Here is a 10,175-nt window from a genome sequence, read left to right on the forward strand (position 1 = left end):
TTTTTGTATAAAAAGTCCACAAACGCAAAATGTAAATATGCTCTTCGCTTTATTAAAAGAAGGAAAACATTATGAGAGCTGATGCACTTGCTAAAAAGCTGCAGAGTAATAACTACTATGACTTCTGGAAGGAGGTCAAAGTGTTAAATAACTGTAAAACCTCTCTCCCCTCTGATATAGAGGGAGTGTCTGGTACTGAGAAAATAGCTGAGAAATGGCGTGAACATTATCAAGAACTGTTTAACTGTATTAAGAATGAACCCTTTGTGTTAAATGACATTGAACCATATGAGAATCTTGTAATTAGACCTGATGAAATTTTAGATGCAATCTCAATGTTAGACAATAACAAGGCGTGTGGCATGGACCATATCTATGCAGAACACTTGAAGTATGGGAATCAGAAACTCTGTCCTTTATTATCAATGTGCTTTACTGGGCTCCTTATCCATGGGGTGCTACCTGATTCACTTTATTATCAATGTGCTTTACTGGGCTCCTTATCCATGGGGTGCTACCTGATTCACTTTATTATCAATGTGCTTTACTGGGCTCCTTATCCATGGGGTGCTACCTGATTCACTTTATTATCAATGTGCTTTACTGGGCTCCTTATCCATGGGGTGCTACCTGATTCACTTCTCTCCATATTGCTCGCTCCAGTCCTAAAAGATAAAGCCGGGAAACTGAATAGCATTGACAACTACAGACCAATAGCGCTTTCTAGTATTCCATCCAAAGTTTTGGAACGCGTCCTCATTACCAGGCTTGATACCTTTCTACTAACATCACATAATCAGTTTGGCTTTAAAAGGAAACATGGCACAGATATGTGTATATTTGCTTTAAAGGAAATGGTTGCAAAATATGTGGATCAGAATTCGACCATATTTATGTGTTTTTTAGATGCCTCTAAGGCGTTTGATAGGGTCAACCATGGAAAATTATTTATTAAATTACTTCAAAGAGGGGTACCAAAGGTCATTATCAGGATTCTAGTATACTGGTACAGTCACCAGACAATGAGGGTCAAATGGGGCTGTGGAATATCCTCCCCATTTTATGTATCAAATGGTGTCCGTCAAGGGGGATTATTATCCCCGGCTTTATTTAATGTATACATGAATGATTTGTCAATCCAACTGAGTTTGTGTACTACTGGCTGCCTCGTTGGTAGCTCTCTCATAACCATCTTGTGTATGCAGACGATTTGGCCATTGTTAGTCCATGCAGTGCTGGCTTGCAGCAACTACTTAAGGTATGCACACAATATGGCCTTGAGTATGACATTAAATTAAAATGTACATAAGGTATGCACACAATATGGCCTTGAGTATGACATTAAATTAAAATGTACAAATTCATGTGCCGCCTGGATCTCTCACACAACAGTATTATTGAAGCTCTAGTGAACCCAGCCAAGAGCTCCTTGAGGTACTCCTCTAAGCTTAGGAGGCATTGGAGAGAATGCCTATATGTTTGATGGTTGGTTTTGTCTTGTTGTCTTGATGGCTTGTTCTGTTTTGTTGTCTTGATGGTGTGTTTTGTCTTGTTTTCTTGTCTATTGTCTTCTTGTTTTTTTTTAATTCTTTTTTCTTTTAAATATATTTTATTCTGTCTGATTTTTATCCTCTGCTATGGACACTACTAGTGTCTGTGATAAATAAAGAATTAACACACATAAAATTAATAGCCAAATATATATATTAATTATAGCCAAATATTAATATATATATATATATATATATATTAATTATAGCCAAATATTAATATATATATATATATATATATATATATATATATATATTAATTATAGCCAAATATATATATTAATTATAGCCAAATATTAATATATATATATATATATATATATATATATATATATATATATATATATATATATATATATATATATAATTATAGCCAAATATTAATATATATATATATATATATATATATATATATATATATTAATTATAGCCAAATATTAATATATATATATATATATATATATATATATATATATATATATATATATATATATATATATATATATATATTAATTATAGCCAAAACAAGGGGACAAATGACAACAAAAACTTCCTTGAAAAGGCGTGAAGGCAAAACATCTAAGTGGCACAAGGTGGAATTCATATGAGAGACAACCTCAGATAGCTGAGAGGATGATACAGCTTGAAGGCAGCTGAGTGATAGATTTGTCTCTGAGAAATCAGACTCTGGGGAAGAGATATGAGATTTGATGTTATCATTCTTATCAATGAAGAAGTTGAGAAACTTCTTGCAAGTTTCAATAGTAGGGGCAAGAGTGGTAGCAGCAGCAGCAGGATTACAAATGGAATTAATGATCTTAAACAATATTTTTGGTTTGTGAGCTTTATTATTAATTAGGTCAGAATAATACTCTGCCTTAGCTGTCTTAAAAGAGCTTTGGTCATTTTTTTTAGAGAATCTCTGAAAATGTCACAGGAAACTTGAAGCTTATGTTTTTTTTTATTTACGCTCTGCCCTCCTACAAACTTGTCTAAGTGATCGGAGGGTGTCATGGCAATCAAGGAGTGTTGTTAGTCTTAGCATTTAAGTTTTAAAGGAGCCACACAGTCTAGGGTGTCATGGCAACATGAACTGAAGAGAGTGACGAGCTCTTTGGTGTCAGAGCCGGTCGAAAGGAGATCTGAGGGAGGTGAGTGATTGAGCATAAAAGTGTTGGAGAAATGTGTGGGAGTTGTTGGATATGGATTGGATGAGGAAGTGAGACTTGGGGGGTCAAAACATAGCAGATTCAAACATAATCATAAATTGGTCAGACACACCAATATCAACTATTTAGAAACAGAAACAGCAGGTGAAAGCAGCAGGTCTAGTGTGTGGCGTGTGTGGTGTGTGTGGTGTGTTGGGGCCAAAAGCAGCAGGTTTAGTGTGTGTGGCGTGTGTGGTGTGTTGGGGCCAAAAGCAGCAGGTTTAGTGTGTGTGGCGTGTGTGGTGTGTGGTGTGTTGGGTGTGTGGCTCTTCTGGTGTGTTGGGGCCAAAACTGATTGGATCAAATTAAAAGAGTCTAGTAGGCATGAAACGTGTTTGGTGTTCATGTTTAAAATATGTGGTGTTCATCTTTAAACAGATGTGGTGTTGATCTTTAAAAAGATGTGGTGTTTGGTGTTCATGTTTAAAAGATGTGGTGTTCATCTTTAAAAAGATGTGGTGTTGATCTTTAAAAAGATGTGGTGTTTGGTGTTGATCTTTAAACAGATGTGATGTGTGAACTTGTGCCGCCGCCCGCCTGTAATCTTTGCTGATGGTGAACTTTCTTATTGTCCTGTGCAACACTGCCACCTGCTGGCAAATTTACATTACTGGAACAAAAATGTGTTTGTGGCTCACCTGGCAAACCTAAAGCAAAGTCCTCATGGGCCACCATCTTGGTAACGCACTCGGGGCAGCTATGTTCCTATTCAAGTGAATAGGGCAGCTATGTTCCTATTCAAGTGAATGGGAGGCGTACAGGAAGGTGCAGGATATGTGTAGACTACTGCCATATTGGTGTGTCACATACACACACACACACACATACACAACCTGTTTTCATGAGGTACTACAGGGGCCCGTTGCACAAAAGTAGAATTAAGACATCCGGGATAAGTTGCTGAGCTGCGCTCAATGAATCCAAAACAAGAGCGTACAGGCTTAATTGGTTGCACAACGAGCAAGCCAGGATGAGCAGACACGGATTCATCAAGCCAGGTGAAACCTATCCTGGATAAGTGCGCGCTCACGGCTCCCTCAAATAGACCCCGCCACCGATTACAGATTCACTGATTCACCATGGCAACTAGAGCGGCTTCATTGCTTCTTCTACGGTGTGAAGTAGGTAGCGATAGCCTTTTCACAACAGCAACAAACAGCAACACCTCTGTTTAGGAGAATATTGCAACTAGTTCCGCGACCACCACGTGCGAAATGGTTAGGCACTCCCGTGACGTCACATTGTCGCATGACAGGTCAGGAATGGCGAATATGTCAAAGTTAATTAATGATCACAAACGTTTAAATAATGACAATGGGTCTAGGTATATGTGATAACAATGTGTAGTGGGCAGTGGAATAATTATTGGTTTCTGTTTGTGGTGACTGCTGACTGAGATAAGGGATGAGATTAAATAGATCCTGGAACTTAGCCTGGTCTGGAGCAGGCTAGCTCCACAGAATAAATCGCCATGGTAACTTATACCATAACATATCCTGCTGCCCCCTATCCCGCTTTTGTGCAACTGGATCACGGATAAATTGAGCCAGGATAACCAAGATATCCCGGCTTAATCCCTTATCCCAGTTTTGTGCAATAGGCCCCAGGACTGTACTATAGGAACACTAAAAGTGAGGGACTGATGTAATCATTCTCGGCGTCATGGGGGGGCTTTGGGGGGCCAGGCCCGTCCTGGAAGTCATCTGTGCCCACCCTGGACGAGCTTGGCTGCACCAACCAACCCCAATCCCATAGATTGATTTTAAACACTTATTAAATGTAGGCCTATCATATACGTTTGTCAATCTAGCAAGTTTCAAAATCTGTATTATTCCGTAGCTAATCAATCAGGAACATTCGGTAAGCCCATCACCTAAATGGAGAGGAGGTTACGTGGCGCAGTCTACTTCACTTCTGCACTAACCCCTGTCATCCGATGACAAATATGGCTTATCGGCTCGCAGGTAGGCCATAGGCCTATCTCATATCGTAGTTAGTAGTAGGCCTAGTAGTTTCTGGGTTTGTTTGATAGCGTTAACCTTTACTGTTTTTTCTTCTGACCTAGTCGGAGAACAGGGAGCTTGTTACCACTCCAGGTCCGAAGTTATCCTTAACTTCGGGGCTAACTCCCTAACACTCTATCTGAAAGGGGTTAGCAAATGAATGAGGATTTTGGTTTTATCTGCGGATTTATTTTTGCATTATTTTGAATATGACTAGCTCCAGTCTCAACAGCACGTCTACTTTTTCCACACGCATCTCAGTTCTACACACATATCCCCTCTCGCTTTCTCTCTCTCCATCCCTGCGCACGTGTCATGAGCATTCTCTCTCCCTGGTAACAACCTTAATTGAATTCAATTCTCTGCCACTCTGCTCACTCTCTCTCTACTCTGCCTAACGAGCTCCACCTGGCTCTGCCCCACTCTGCTCTAATTACTCTGCCAGCTGCACTGCATTTCTCCACTAACCTCTCCCAGTATATAAAGCCCTGTTTTTCAGCCAAGCCCTGTCAGATCGTCTTCAAACCTGGACCAGTAACCTGCCTGTCTGTCTACTCTCTGACTCCTACCTGTGATTCGGATCCATTCTTGACTGCCTCCCTGTTCTACTGCCCCGGTTATCCCGACCTGCCTTCCGGATCTTCTCGATTACTCTCCGATCTTCAGCCCCCCCGGTAACTCGAATCTGCCTTCTGTCTCTCACCACGTTTAGTGCCTAGCCCTGGTCTGTACTACTGCCTGCTGTTCATCTTGCTGTTGTGTGTGTGTTCCCCCAGGCCTCCGACCACCAGACGAGTGAGCCCAGACGCGTCACCACCCTCAGCCCGAGACGCCGCTCGATCACTGGGGGACACACACACTCAGTACCTTGGACTGGAACCCCTGACACCCCTGGCACTCCTAGCACCCCTGGAACCGGAACCTCCAAGACCTCACGATTCTCTCACTCCTCTTCCCCCCCTGAACCCTTCAATAAAAAGACTCTGAATTTGAACTTGCGCTCTTGGGTCGTCTTCTGTCCGTGACAGAACGATCTGACCACTATGGACCCAGCGCACTCCCTGACCACTATGGAGGAAGAGCCCGAGATGTCTGCCCTACAGCGACTGGAACGCACTGAGGGAGACATCAATCGGATGGCTGGCGACATCGCTTCCCTTCTCCAGCTAGGCAACCAACAACAACAGCAATCCAACCAGCAGCAACAACAGATCCAGCAGCAACAGCAACAGCTTCAACAGCAGCAGCAACAGTTTCAGCTACAACAGCAACAGTTCCAACTGCAGCAACAACTGCTAGCCCAAGCCCTGCAACTACTCTCAAACCCGGCTACTCCACCTGCACCCACCCCTGGTTCTTCTGTTCCTGTACCACCGGCAGTGCTGCCACCAGATCCCCACGCTCCTGAACCAAAGATTGGGAACCCGGAACGTTTCGATGGAAACCAAAAGCAAGTAAGACCATTCTTGAGCAGCTGCCGAATCCAGTTCGCACTACAGCCCAGGACCTTCTCAACGGAGGGAGCCAAGGTGGGGTATGTCATCACCCATCTCACCGGCCGAGCTCGGTTGTGGGGAACGGCGGAATTCGACCGGCAAACCCCAGCCTGTGTCTCCTTCAGTGCCTTTGAGGAGGAGATGTTAAAGGTCTTTGATCTAGGCTCGCCAACAGCCGAAGCGTCACAAGCTCTGCTCACCATCCGTCAGGGCAATCGGACAGTGGCAGACTTCTCCATTGACTTTCGTACCCTGGCCAGTCAAAGCTCGTTTAACTCAGAGGCACTGGTGCAAGCCTTCCTCCACAGCTTGGCGGACTATATCAAAGACGAGCTTGTTTCTCATGACCCGCCCTTAACGCTTGATGCCGCCATTGACCTTGCCGTCCGCATTGACCGCCGTATACAGACCCGGAGGAGGGAGAAGGGGCGTCTCAGTCAACCTGCCATCCGCACTCGGGTCGATACCTCCTCTGTCCAGCCCCTGCCTGTCAAGTCCCAAGGCCAACTCAATCAGCCTGAGGCCATGGAGATTGGCCGTGCCTCTCTGACTCCCGAGGAGCGTCGGCGCCGTCTAACCTCCAACCTTTGCCTCTACTGTGGTGGTGAAAATCACCGTGTCGCCACCTGTCCGGCAAAAGCCGCAGCTCACCAGGTGTAGGGGAGATCCGGGTGAGCTCAACAAATCTTCAGTCTCCCTCCATCCGAAAACCCCTGCTTCATCTCCGCCTTCAGCTTTCCGACACGACTCATACATTGGCCGCCCTTGTGGATTCTGGAGCCGAAGCAAACATCATGGACCCTGAGCTTGCACGGCAACTGGACGTGAACCATCATCAACTGACACAACCCATTCCTGCACGAGCCCTGGATGGACATCATCTGGGCACGGTCACTCACATCTCAGCCCCTGTGACAATTCTGCTGTCAGGAAACCACCAGGAGTCCATCCAGTTTCACCTCCTACACTCACCTGGCCAACCACTCATTCTCGGATACCCGTGGCTCCGTCAGCACAACCCCCACATCGACTGGGAGACAGGAACAGTCCGTGCGTGGGGAAGGAGTTGTCACCAGACCTGTTTAAGGGGGGCCACCCTGCCCGTTCACCGGGAGAGATCTGGCGCTACCCCCGACATATCCAATGTTCCGACCTGTTACCACAGCCTGAAAGAGGTGTTCAACAAATCCAAGGCGACATCTCTACCCCCACACAGACCCTATGACTGCGCGATTGATCTCCTGCCTGGCACAGCACCTCCCAAGGGTCGTCTTTATTCACTGTCAGCCCCGGAAAGAAAGGCCATGGAAGACTACATTAATGACTCTCTTGCCGCCGGGATAATCAGACCGTCTTCTTCCCCCGCAGGAGCGGGATTCTTCTTCGTCGGTAAGAAGGACGGTTCTCTTCGTCCATGCATAGATTACCGGGGTCTGAACGACATCACGGTTAAGAATCGCTACCCACTGCCCTTACTTTCGTCTGCCTTCGAACTGCTGCAGGGAGCCACCGTATTCACGAAGCTGGACCTTCGCAATGCCTACCATCTAGTGCGGGTGAGAGAGGGAGACGAGTGGAAGACTGCGTTCAACACATCAACCGGCCACTATGAATACCTCGTCATGCCATTTGGCCTCACCAATGCCCCAGCAGTTTTTCAAGCCCTAGTGAATGATATCCTCAGGGACATGCTAAATACATTCGTTTTTGTGTACCTTGACGATATTTTAATATTCTCAAAGACTCTGTCAGAACACACGCACCATGTCCAGTTGGTCCTGCGCCGCCTGCTGGAGAACTCTCTTTTCGTGAAGGCAGAGAAGTGCGAGTTCCATGCCAAGACCGTTTCATTCCTGGGGTATGTGGTGAACGAGGGCAGCATTCAGATGGATCTCACGAAGGTGTCGGCTGTCACGTCCTGGCCAGTCCCTGAGTCTCGGAAAAAGTTGCAACAGTTCCTGGGCTTTGCGAACTTTTATAGGAGGTTCATCCGAAACTATAGCACAGTGGCTGCACCACTCACGGCGCTAACCAGCACTAAACAACCGTACCAATGGACAGCAGCTGCTGATAAGGCCTTCAATAGCCTCAAGACACGTTTCACTTCCGCTCCCATCCTCCAGATGCCAGATGCAGCAAGGCAGTTTGTGGTGGAGGTAGATGCTTCGGACGTGGGAGTGGGTGCAGTGCTTTCTCAGAGAACAGCCGAGGATGGCAAGATGCACCCCTGTGCCTTCTACTCCCGTCGGCTAACCCCAGCCGAATGCAACTACGACATTGGGAACCGCGAGCTGCTGGCCGTCAAGCTCGCCCTTGAAGAATGGCGGCACTGGTTAGAGGGGTCAAAGGAACCATTCGTAGTGTGGACAGACCACAAAAACCTGGAGTATATCCAAACAGCCAGGAGGCTGAACTCCCGTCAACAGCGGTGGTCTCTGTTCTTTACCCGCTTCAATTTCACGCTCTCCTACCGCCCGGGATCTCGCAACATCAAACCTGATGCCCTTTCCCGGATGTTTCAGAAGGACGAGACCACCGCCATGCCCGCCCCCATTCTTCCCAGCCACTTTGTCGTAGCGGCCCTCACCTGGGAGATCGAGAAGCAGGTCATGGAGGCGCTTCGGAACCAGCCAGGCCCAAGCACCAGCGCCCCCAACCGTCTGTTTGTTCCAGCAAACCTCAGGTCACCTGTGATTCAGTGGGGGCACGAATCCCGTCTGGCCTGTCATCCCGGCATCACTCGCACCCTTCATCTGGTCCGCCAGCGGTTCTGGTGGCGGCGGATGAGACAGGATGTCCAAGAATTCATCCGAGCTTGTCCCACTTGTAACCGAAACAAGACCCCCAACCAGCCTCCTGCTGGGTTGCTGCAACCCCTACTCGTACCCAAGCGGCCCTGGTCCCACGTTTCACTGGACTTTGTTACGGGTCTTCCGCCCTCTGACGGACACACAGTCATCCTTACCATTGTTGACCGCTTTAGTAAGATGACCCAGTTCGTGCCTCTTCCTAAACTACCCTCTGCTAAGGAGACCGCCCAGGTGGTCCTGGAACATGTGTTTCGTATCCATGGCCTACCCCAGGATATAGTGTCAGACCGGGGGCCGCAATTCTCAGCAACCTTTTGGAAGGAGTTCTGTCGTCTCCTTGGGGCCACCGCCAGCCTATCATCTGGATTCCACCCGCAGTCAAACGGCCAAACTGAACGCATGAACCAGGAGCTGGAGAAGGCACTGAGGTGCGTGGCCTCCCAAAATCCCCGGGCCTGGGCTCAACACCTGCTCTGGGTGGAATATGCCCATAATTCACTCACCAGTTCCGCCACCGGGCTCTCCCCCTTTCAGTGTGTCTACGGGTATCAACCCCCACTGTTTACCAGCCAGGAGGCGGATGCCACCTGTCCGTCTGCTCTTGCGTATGCCCGCCGCTGCCGCCGCACTTGGGCCCAGGCTCGCACTATGCTCCTGAAGTCTGGAACCAGCTACGCCGTCGGTGCCAACCGACGGAGGGCCCCAGCACCTACTTACCGGGTTGGTCAGAAGGTCTGGCTGTCTGCCCGGGATCTGCCGCTGCGGGTTGAATCACGAAAGCTGGCCCCTCGCTTCATTGGTCCTTTTCCTGTGCAGAAAGTCATCAGTCCAACGGCGGTTCGGCTTCAGTTGCCCACTTCCATGCGGGTCCATCCCACCTTCCACGTCTCCAAGGTCAAGCCGGTCCATGAAAGTCCCCTGGTCCCTGCATCTCCGCCGCCGCCTCCTCCGCGCCTCTTAGATGGCGGTCCGGTCTTCACCGTCCGGCGGCTGCTCCGCTCTAGGCGACGGGGTAGGGGTCTCCAGTACCTCGTTGACTGGGAGGGATATGGTCCGGAGGAGAGGACCTGGATCCCGGCCAGGAGGATAGTGGACCGGACCCTCATCA

Source organism: Alosa pseudoharengus, unplaced genomic scaffold (assembly GCF_046254945.1).
Source record: "Alosa pseudoharengus isolate Yale_2024_CS ecotype anadromous, Long Island Sound unplaced genomic scaffold, YU_APseudo_1.1 YU_APseudo_1.1_scf_20, whole genome shotgun sequence".
NCBI lineage: Eukaryota > Metazoa > Chordata > Actinopteri > Clupeiformes > Clupeidae > Alosa > Alosa pseudoharengus.